At 58.8% G+C, this 11,568-nt stretch overlaps 1 non-coding gene across 1 annotated transcript; it reads right to left on the reverse strand.

The window, feature by feature from the left end:
* Positions 1-242: 242 nt before the first annotated feature.
* Positions 243-361, reverse strand: LOC131869242 (5S ribosomal RNA). The gene has a single exon (XR_009367634.1). It is a non-coding gene; the product is annotated as a 5S ribosomal RNA (ribosomal RNA).
* Positions 362-11,568: the final 11,207 nt, after the last annotated feature.

The raw sequence follows: 11,568 nt of genomic DNA on the forward strand, positions 1-11,568 counted from the left end.
AGGTGCACACCGATTTCACCTGGGTGCGCGCGCAGCACCTCGGGCGCACCGGGGTGCGCGCACAACGCCCGGGTTGCACCGTGGCCTGTGTGCTCGGGGTGCCTCGGGTGCGCGCTCGGTGTCGCCCCCGCGCGCGCGGTAGTGCGGGCAGCGCACCCCGGCCCGGCCCGGCCCCGACGAGAACGCAAACGGGCAAAAGGTTTATTCAAATAGCATTGCGACGCCCGGCGAAAAACTAAAAAAGGGTGCAACACCGGGACTTCCCGGGAGGTCACCCATCCCAGTACTACTCCGGCCCAAGCGCGCTTAACTGCGGAGTTCTGATGGGATCCGGTGCACTAATGCTGGTATGATCGCACCCGTTATGAGCTTGTCGCAGTGTGTACTTAGCAAACCGCGACCCACGTGCGAATCCACCCCGGCCACCCACCCCCGTCGAGGTGCACACCCTCCCTCGCGAAGTGCGCCCCGTTCGCCAAGTGTGAGCCCTGCCCGGGTGCGCGCACCTTGCTAGGGCGTCGGGTGTGCACCCGGCCCGGCCTACGTGCGTGCACCTGGAGGGGGCGTCGTGTGCGTGCAGTGTCCCGTCTGCAACGCGGTGCCCACACACCACCTCGGGCGCAACGACCTGCGCTCACATGTGGGCCGAGTGCACCTTGGTGCATGTTCGGGGCGCCTCGGGTGCACGCTCGATCTTGCCCCGGTGCACCAAGGCGCTCGGTTTGCCCCGGGTGCGCACTTGGTGCAAGGTGGGCACCCAAAATAGGGATCAAGCACCAAAACACAAGTTTCGGGATGCAAAATGGGACCCAAGGACCACAAATGCGTTCCAAGACCCATGATGGGTCCACGAGAACAAAAATGTGTTCCGAGACTTAATAAACAAATATTGGGTTTTAGGAGAAGAAACATGCTCTGATGCCCAAAACGAGAATCGACCCCGAAAAGGCCACAGGCCAAAAGTGGGATGCGAGACAAAAAAAAATGGGACCCGAGGACCAAAATTGGGTTCCCAGGTCGAAGACAGGGCAACCGGACAAGAAACGACCTCTAAGGCTCGAAATGAGTCCCGACGACTAAAACTTGACAAGAAGCACCCATCAGGCACCCAACTCGACACCCATGGGATGCCGACCCACCCGGGCTTCCACCTAGCACACCTTGGCACCCACCCACCCTCGCACCCAACCTCGCACCCAACTTAGCACCTTTGAACCCACATTGGCACTCACCCTGACCCTGGCACCTTGGAACCCACATTGGCACTCACCTTGACCCTGGCACCCACCTTTGCACTCACCTTGGGACCCACCCTGGCTCCCACCTCGGCACCCACCCAGACACCCACCTTGGTTCCTTGGCACCCACCTTGGATCCTTGGCACCCACCCTGACACCCACCTTGGCACGCAACTTGGCTACTTGCCACCCACCTTGGCTCCTTGACGCCCACCCCGACAACCACCCCGTGACCTACCCTGGCTAGGGTTGGTGCACACCCACCCTGGTGCCCACCTTGGCACCCACCCTATGACCCACCTTGGCACGCACCTTAGTACCCACCCCGTTACCCACCCTAGGACCCACCCCGTGACCCACCTTGGCCAGGGTGGGTGCACCCACCCTGGTGCCCACCTTGGCACCCACCCATCCTAGCACCCAGCCTGTGACCGGGCTTGGAACCCAACCTTGCACCCGCACCCGTCTTGGCCAGTGTGGGTGCGCACCCATCCTGGCACCCACGTTGTGACACACCCTTTAACCCACGCACCCTAGCACCCACGTTGGCACCCACCTTGGAACCCAACCTAGCAACTTGGCACCCACCCCGTGACCCACCTTGGCATCCACCATAGCAGTCGCCGACTTGGCACCCACCTCGGCACCCACCTTGACACTTGTGGACCCACCTTGCCACTCACCCTAGCATCGACCCATCCTAGCACCCACCCTGGCACCTTTGCACCCTAGCACTCACCCATCCTAGCACCTAACCTGTGACCCACCTTGACACTCACCCTCGCACCCACCTTGGAACCCAACCTAGCACCCACCCACCCTGACACCAACCCTAGCACCTACCCACCCTTGCACCCACCCTGTGACCCATCTTGGCACCCACCCATCCTACCACTCAACCTATCACCCACCTTCTCACCCACCTTGGCATCCACCTTAGCACCCACCCACACTGGCACCTTGGCACCCACCTCGGGCAAGGTGGGTGCACACCCACCCTGGCACCCAATTTAGAACCCACCGAGCATGTTACCCACCTTGGCACCCACATTGCAGCCCACCCTAGTACCCACCCTATGACCCACATTGGCATCCACACCCTAGCACCCAGGCACCTCGACACCCGCCTTGACACCCACCCTAGCACTGAACCTGTGACCCACCTTGGAACTCACCCTAGAACCCACCCACCCTGTGAACCACCTTGGCATCCACCTTAGCACCCACCCACCTTGGCACCCACTCTAGCACTCACCCATCCTAACACCCAACTTGTTACCCACCTTGGCACCCGCCCTCGCGTCCACCTTGAAACCCACCCTAGCACCCACCCACGCAGGAGCCCACCTTGGCACCCAACCTAACACCCACGCATCCTGGCACCCAACTTGTGACCCACCTTGGAACCCACCCTAGTACCCACCTTTGAACCCACTATATCACCAACCCACCTTGGCACCCACCCTATGACCCTCTTTGGAATCCACCCTAGCACGCACCCACCCTGGCACCCACCATGGAGCGCACCCTAGCACCCACCCACCTCGGCACGCACCTCAACACCCACCTTGGTGTGCGCACTGCGCCAACCTCTCAAAGACCCTATGTGGTGCGCTCCAAAGTGTACACCTTTGGTGCGCTCCAAGGTGCGCACCTTTGGTGCACACCGAGGTGCACACCAAAGTGTGCACCGAGGTGAGCACCAAAGTGCACTCCAGGGTGCACACCAAGGCGTGCACCTTTGGTGCGGTCAATGCAAACGAATTCGGAAGTTGGGGTCGATGTCCTAATCGCTGCTGCAGACTACACGTATGAGAATCGGACAAATAGCTTTATATAGGGGAGGTGTTGCGTTTGATGGGTCGACTCCCCTGGTTGTGTGCACTGCACCAACTTCAAAGACCCTGTCTTGTTTAAGAAGTCAAAAGTTGGGGTGGATGTCCTAATCATTGCTGCAGTCTACGCATGTATGAGAATCAGACAAATAGCTTATATAGGGGAGGTGTTGCATTCGGTGGGTTGACTCCCCTGGTTGTGCGCACTGCGCCAACCTCAAAGACCCCGCATAGCAGAAGAAGTCGGAAGTCGGATTTTGGTGAGCACCAAGGCGTGCACCTTTGGTGCGGTCAACGCAGACGAATTCAGAAGTTGGGGTGGATGTCCTAATCGTTGTTGCAGGCTACACATGTATGAGAATCAGACAAATAGCTTATATAGGGGAGGTGTTGGGTTTGATGGGTCAACTCCCTTGGTTGTGCGCATTACGCCAACCTCAAAGACCTTGTTTTCGTTAAGAAGTCAAAAGTTGGGGTCAATGTCCTAATGGCTCCTGCAGGCTACACATGTATGAGAATCGGACAAATAGCTTATATAGGGGAGGTGTTGGGTTTGATGGGTCGACTCCCCTGGTTGTGCGCATTACGTCAACCTCAAAGACCTTGTTTTCGTTAAGAAGTCAAAAGTTGGGGTCGATGTCCTAATTGCTCCTGTAGACTACACATGTATGAGAATCAGACAAATAGCTTATATAGGGGAGGTGTTGGGTTTGATGGGTTGACTCCCCTAGTTGTTCGCATTACACCAACCTCAAAGACCTTGTTTTCGTTTAGAAGCCGAAAGTTGGGGTCGATGTCCTAATTGCTCCTGCAGGCTACGCATGTATGAGAATCAGACAAATAGCTTATATAGGGGAGGTGTTGGGTTTGATGGGTCGACTCCCCTGGTTGTGCGCATTGCGCCAACCTCAAAGACCCTGCATTGCGGATGAAGTCGAAAGTCAGAGTTTGGTGTGCTACAAGGTGTGGTCGAAGGTGCTCACCTAGGTGTGCACCTTTGGAGCACAGGAAAAGTGCCCTCCAAAAGTGCGCACCTTTGGAGTGCACAAAAGTGCCCTCCAAAAGTGCGCACCTTTGGAGCGCAGAAAAGTGCCCTCCAAAAAGTGCCCTCCAAAAGTGCGCACCTTTGGAGCGCAGAAAAGTGCCCTCCAAAAAGTGCCCTCCAAAAGTGCGCACCTTTGGAGCGCAGAAAAGTGCCCTCCAAAAAGTGCCCTCCAAAAGTGCGCACCTTTGGAGCGCAGAAAAGTGCCCTCCAAAAAGTGCCCTCCAAAAGTGCGCACCTTTGGAGCGCAGAAAAGTGCCCTCCAAAAAGTGCCCTCCAAAAGTGCGCACCTTTGGAGCGCAGAAAAGTGCCCTCCAAAAAGTGCCCTCCAAAAGTGCGCACCTTTGGAGCGCAGAAAAGTGCCCTCCAAAAAGTGCCCTCCAAAAGTGCGCACCTTTGGAGCGCAGAAAAGTGCCCTCCAAAAAGTGCCCTCCAAAAGTGCGCACCTTTGGAGCGCAGAAAAGTGCCCTCCAAAAAGTGCCCTCCAAAAGTGCGCACCTTTGGAGCGCAGAAAAGTGCCCTCCAAAAAGTGCCCTCCAAAAGTGCGCACCTTTGGAGCGCAGAAAAGTGCCCTCCAAAAAGTGCCCTCCAAAAGTGCGCACCTTTGGAGCGCAGAAAAGTGCCCTCCAAAAGTGCGCACTTTTGGTGCGCACCAAGGCGCTGGTTCGGTCGTTGCAGGCGAGTTCGGAAGTTGGGGTCGATGTCCTGAGCGGAGGTGCAAACTACACAGGTGTCGGAATCGGACAAATAGCTTATATAGGGGAGGTGTATGCTTCGATGGGTCGACTCCCCAGGTTGAGCGCACCGCGCCAACCTCAAAGACCCTACGGTATGGATGAAGTCGGAAGTTGGGTCCGATGACCGATTCGATTAGTAGGTATGCTCATGAGGTCGGAATTTGGGTCCGATGACCTGCCATGTGCAGGAAGGCGAATGTTGACACTGTGCGTTGCAAGGTGCACACCAAGGCGCTGGTGCGGTCTTTTTAGTCGAGTTCGGAAGTTGGGGTCGATGTCCTGATCGGAGGTGCAAGCTACACAGGTGTGGGAATCGGACAAATAGCTTATATAGGGGAGGTGTATGCTTCGTTGGGTCGACTCCCCGGGTTGAGCGCACCGCGCCAACCTCAAAGACCCTACGGTATGGATGAAGTCGGAAGTTGGGTCCGATGACCGATTCGATATGTAGGCATACTCGCGAGGTCGGAATTTGGGTCCGATGACCTGCCACGTGCAGGAAGGCGAATGTTGGCACTGTGCGTTGCAAGGTGCGCACCAAGGCGCTGGTTCGGTCGTTGGAGGCGAGTTCGGAAGTTGGGGTCGATGTCTTGATCGGAGGTGCAAACTACACAGGTGTGGGAATCGGACAAATAGCTTATATAGGGGAGGTGTATGCTTCGTTGGGTCGACTCCCCGGGTTGAGCGCACCGCGCCAACCTCAAAGACCCTACGGTATGGATGAAGTCGGAAGTTGGGTCCGATGACCGATTCGATATGTAGGCATACTCGCGAGGTCGGAATTTGGGTCCGATGACCTGCCATGTGCAGGAAGGCGAATGTTGGGACTGTGCGTCGCAAGGTGCGCACCAAGGCGCTGGTGCCGTCGTTGCAGTCGAGTTCGGAAGTTGGGGTCGATGTCCTGGTCAGAGGTGCAAACTACACAGGTGTGGGAATCGGACAAATAGCTTATATAGGGGAGGTGTATGCTTCGATGGGTCGACTCCCTGGGTTGAGCGCACCGCGCCAACCTCAAAGACCCTACAGTATGGATGAAGTCGGAAGTTGGGTCCGATGACCGATTCGATACGTAGGCATATTGGCGAGGTCTGAATTTGTGTCCGATGACCTACCATGCGCAGGAAGGCGGAATTTGGGTCCGATGACCGAGTTGATGGCGTGCCATGCGCAGAAAGGCGGAATTTGGGTCCGATGACCGAGTTGATGTTGATGGCCCGCCATGCACAGGAAGGCGGAATTTGGGTCCGATGACCGATTTGAAGGCGTGCCATACGCAAAAAGGCGGAGTTTGGGTCCGATGACCGAGTTGATATTGATGGCCCGCCATGCGCAGGAAGGCGGAATTTGGGTCCGATGACCTGACATACGCATGGAGTCCGACTCGGGGGCCGATGTTCGATTCGATGACTTGCATTGTGGGTAAAGTCGGAAGTTGTGGTCTTTGACCCGATTCGATGACCAGACTTCGGCTGCTTGAGAATCGGACAAATAACTTATATAGGGGAGGTAGTGTTCTCGAGCATCCTCCCCCCGTGCCCGTTTATGTCGATTGATGCTGGTGCTCGACTGGTTGGAGCGCTCGGATGCAAAAATCTTGCACCAGGATTTATCGATTGTGATGGACACGGCAAGTCTCCTGATTGCTATGCAGGAGCTCATCGTGAATCTCTATGCGGCCTTGGTATGGACTCGACCTGCGGAATGGTTCGGCAATGGTAGTCGCTCCAACACGTCCTTGCAATGGCCACAGAGGTGATTCGACTAGAGCTCCAGTCTAGCTTTTGGGTTGCTTGGCGGACTGGTATAGCCGCGATCGAGTTCCGGCCATGAACGTTTTAGATAGCTCTTGGGCTTTCTGGGACGGAAGTCGGAAGTTTGGGCTGTTGTCCGATTTGATGACCATTCTTCGGATGTGTGAGAATCGGACAAATAACTTATATAGGGGACTGTGTTGTCTCACGCAGCCCCCTCCGTGCCCCTCTATCTCGACCGATGTTGGTGCTTGAAAGGGTTGGGATCGCTCGGATTTATAAACGTGCACCACCATTTGTCGAGTGTGAGGGACGCGGCAGGTCTCCTAAATGCTATGCGGGCGCTCTCTGAGAATCTCTATCCGGCCTCGACACAGACTAGTCTTGCTGAATGGTTTGGCACTGGTAGTCGATCCAACACGTCGTTGTTGTGGCCGCCTAGGCGATTCGATTCGAGCCCCCGTCTAGCTTTTGGGTTGCTTGGCGGATTTTGCCCTATCCGCAAGTGAGCTCGGTCCCTAAACGTTCGAGAAACCCGATTGCTATGCGCCGACTCTCTTTCTTGCGAGCCTCCATCTAGCTTTTGGGTCTCTACGGAACGGAAGTCGGAATCTGGGACCGTTGTTTGATTCGACGAGGCAGACTACGGTTGTGCGAGAATCGGACAAATAACTTATATAGGGGAGGTGTTGACTGGAGCATTCTCCCCCGTGCCCCTCTAACTCGACCAATGCTGGCGCTCGAACGGTGGTAGCGCTCGGATTTTCATTGAGCGCCAGCATTGGTCGATTTAGAGGGGCATGCGAGATTCCCGAATGCTATGCGAGGGCTCTAACGGAAATGTCTATTGGTTTCGGTATGGATGCAATTGCGAGTGGTTCGGCAAAGGTAGTCGTTCCGATGCGTCCATGTCGTGGCCAAATCGATAATTCGATTTGAGCCCTCGTATAGCATTTGGGTCTCTCGATGTGATTCCGCATTCCAGTCCCTTTGGGCACTGCTTGAGCCGCATCCCAGGGGGTTCCCTTCCCAATAATCTGTCTCGCAACCCGATTGCTATGCGGTGAGGCTCCTCGGCCGCCTCGGAACTATCTGTGTATCAGACGCATCGCGGGATAAGGGGTTGGCAACGGTAGTCGCCCCAAGCGCGTCCGATGCTTGGACCATTCCGAGGCGGCCCTGAAGCCTCTTCCGTCTAGCCGTTGGGTCCTTCTCGCCGCATCCCTCGCCTCGCACCCCGATTGCTATGCGGTGAGGCTCCTCGGCCGCCTCGGAACTATCTGTGTATCGGACGCGTCGCGGGATAAGGGGTTGTCACTGGTAGTCGCCCCAAGCGCGTCCGATGCTTGGACCATTCCGAGGCGGCCCTGAAGCCTCTTCCGTCTAGCCGTTGGGTCCTTCTCGCCGCATCCCTCGCCTCGCACCCCGATTGCTATGCGGTGAGGCTCCTCGGCCGCCTCGGAACTATCTGTGTATCGGACGCGTCGCGGGATAAGGGGTTGTCATTGGTAGTCGCCCCAAGCGCGTCCGATGCTTGGACCATTCCGAGGCGGCCCTGAAGCCTCTTCCGTCTAGCCGTTGGGTCCTTCTCGCCGCATCCCTCGCCTCGCACCCCGATTGCTATGCGGTGAGGCTCCTCGGCCGCCTCGGAACTATCTGTGTATCGGACGCGTCGCGGGATAAGGGGTTGTCACTGGTAGTCGCCCCAAGCGCGTCCGATGCTTGGACCATTCCGAGGCGGCCCTGAAGCCTCTTCCGTCTAGCCGTTGGGTCCTTCTCGCCGCATCCCTCGCCTCGCACCCCGATTGCTATGCGGTGAGGCTCCTCGGCCGCCTCGGAACTATCTGTGTATCGGACGCGTCGCGGGATAAGGGGTTGTCACTGGTAGTCGCCCCAAGCGCGTTCGATGCTTGGACCATTCCGAGGCGGCCCTGAAGCCTCTTCCGTCTAGCCGTTGGGTCCTTCTCGCCGCATCCCTCGCCTCGCACCCCGATTGCTATGCGGTGAGGCTCCTCGGCCGCCTTGGAACTATCTGTGTATCGGACGCGTCGCGGGATAAGGGGTTGTCACTGGTAGTCGCCCCAAGCGCGTCCGATGCTTGGACCATTCCGAGGCGGACCCGAAGCCTCTTCCGTCTAGCCGTTGGGTCCTTCTCGCCGCATCCTTCGCCTCGCACCCCGATTGCTATGCGGTGAGGCTCCTCGGCCGCCTCGGAACTATCTGTGTATCGGACGCGTCGCGGGATAAGGGGTTGTCACTGGTAGTCGCCCCAAGCGCGTCCGATGCTTGGACCATTCCGAGGCGGACCCGAAGCCTCTTCCGTCTAGCCGTTGGGTCCTTCTCGCCGCATCCCTCGCCTCGCACCCCGATTGCTATGCGGTGAGGCTCCTCGGCCGCCTTGGAACTATCTGTGTATCGGACGCGTCGCGGGATAAGGGGTTGTCACTGGTAGTCGCCCCAAGCGCGTCCGATGCTTGGACCATTCCGAGGCGGACCCGAAGCCTCTTCCGTCTAGCCGTTGGGTCCTTCTCGCCGCATCCCTCGCCTCGCACCCCGATTGCTATGCGGTGAGGCTCCTCGGCCGCCTTGGAACTATCTGTGTATCGGACGCGTCGCGGGATAAGGGGTTGTCACTGGTAGTCGCCCCAAGCGCGTCCGATGCTTGGACCATTCCGAGGCGGACCCGAAGCCTCTTCCGTCTAGCCGTTGGGTCCTTCTCGCCGCATCCCTCGCCTCGCACCCCGATTGCTATGCGGTGAGGCTCCTCGGCCGCCTTGGAACTATCTGTGTATCGGACGCGTCGCGGGATAAGGGGTTGTCACTGGTAGTCGCCCCAAGCGCGTCCGATGCTTGGACCATTCCGAGGCGGCCCCGAAGCCTCTTCCGTCTAGCCGTTGGGTCCTTCTCGCCGCATCCCTCGCCTCGCACCCCGATTGCTATGCGGTGAGGCTCCTCGGCCGCCTTGGAACTATCTGTGTATCGGACGCGTCGCGGGATAAGGGGTTGTCACTGGTAGTCGCCCCAAGCGCGTCCGATGCTTGGACCATTCCGAGGCGGCCCCGAAGCCTCTTCCGTGTAGCCGTTGGGTCCTTCTCGCCGCATCCCTCGCCTCGCACCCCGATTGCTATGCGGTGAGGCTCCTCGGCCGCCTTGGAACTATCTGTGTATCGGACGCGTCGCGGGATAAGGGGTTGTCACTGGTAGTCGCCCCAAGCGCGTCCGATGCTTGGACCATTCCGAGGCGGACCTGAAGCCTCTTCCCTCTAGCCGTTGGGGCTTTCTCGCCGCATCCCTCGCCTCGCACCCTGATTGCTATGCTGTGAGGCTCCTCGGCCGCCTTGGAACTATCTGTGTATCGGACGCATCGCGGGATAAGGGGTTGGCAGTGGTAGTCGCCCCAAGCGCATCCGATGCTTGGACCATTCCGAGGCGGCCCTGCAGCCTCTTCCGTCTAGCCGTTGGGGCCATCTCGCCGCATCCCCCACCTCGCACCACGATTGCTATGCGGTGAGGCTCCTTGGCCGCCTCGGAACTATCTGTGTATCGGACGCATCGCGGGATAAGGGGTTGTCACTGGTAGTCGCCCCAAGCGCGTCCGATGCTTGGACTATTCCGAGGCGGCCCTGCAGCCTCTTCCGTCTAGCCGTTGGGGCCATCTCGCTGCATCCCCCACCTCCTCGGCCGCCTCGGAACTATCTGTGTATCGGACGCATCGCGGGATAAGGGGTTGGCAGTGGTAGTCGCCCCAAGCGCGTCCGATGCTTGGACTATTCCGAGGCAGCCCTGCAGCCTCTTCCGTCTAGCCTTTGGGGCCATCTCGCCGCATCCCTCGCCTCGCACCCCGATTGCTATGCGGTGAGGCTCCTCGGCCGCCTGGGAACTATCTTCGTATCGGACGCATCGCGGGATAAGGGGTTGTCACTGGTAGTCGCCCCAAGCGCGTCCGATGCTTGGACTATTCCGAGGCGGCCCTGTGGCCTCTTCCGTCTAGCCGTTGGGGCCATCTCGCCGCATCCCCCACCTCGCACCCCGATTGCTATGCGGTGAGGCTCTTCGGCCGCCTTGGAACTATCTTCGTATCGGACGCATCGCGGGATAAGGGGTTGTCACTGGTAGTGGCCCCAAGCGCGTCCGATGCTTGGACTATTCCGAGGCGGCCCTGCAGCCTCTTCCGTCTAGCCGTTGGGGCCATCTCGCCGCATCCCCCACCTCGCACCCCGATTGCTATGCGGTGAGGCTCCTCGGCCGCCTTGGAACTATCTTCGTATCGGACGCATCGCGGGATAAGGGGTTGTCACTGGTAGTCGCCCCAAGCGCGTCCGATGCTTGGACTATTCCGACGCGGCCCTGTGGCCTCTTCCGTCTAGCCGTTGGGGCCATCTCGCCGCATCCCCCACCTCGCACCCCGATTGCTATGCGGTGAGGCTCCTCGGCCGCCTTGGAACCATCTTCGTATCGGACGCATCGCGGGATAGGGGGCTGTCACTGGTAGTCGCCCCAAGCGTGTCCGATGCTTGGACCATTCCTAGGCGGCCCTGAAGCCTCTTCCGTCTAGCCGTTGGGGCCTTCCCGCCCCATCCCTCGCCTCGCACCCCCGATTGCTATGCGGTGAGGCTCCTCGGCCGCCTTGGAACCATCTGTGTATCGGACGCATCGCGGGATAAGGGGTTGGCACTGGCAGTCGCCCCAAGCGCGTCCGATGCTTGGACCATTCCGAGGTGGCCCTGAAGCCTCTTCCGTCTAGCCGTTGGGGCCTTCCCGCCCCATCCCTCGCCTCGCACCCCGATTGATATGCGGTGAGGCTCCTCGGCCGCCTTGGAACTATCTGTGTATCGGACGCATCGCGGGATAAGGGGTTGGCACTGGTAGTCGTCCCAATCGCATCCGATGCTTGGACCATTCCGAGGCGGCCCTGCAGCCTCTTCCGTTTAGCCGTCGGGGCCTTCCCGCCGCATCCCTCGCCTC

This window comes from Cryptomeria japonica, unplaced genomic scaffold, assembly GCF_030272615.1.
Source record: "Cryptomeria japonica unplaced genomic scaffold, Sugi_1.0 HiC_scaffold_240, whole genome shotgun sequence".
NCBI classification, from domain to species: Eukaryota; Viridiplantae; Streptophyta; class Pinopsida; order Cupressales; family Cupressaceae; genus Cryptomeria; species Cryptomeria japonica.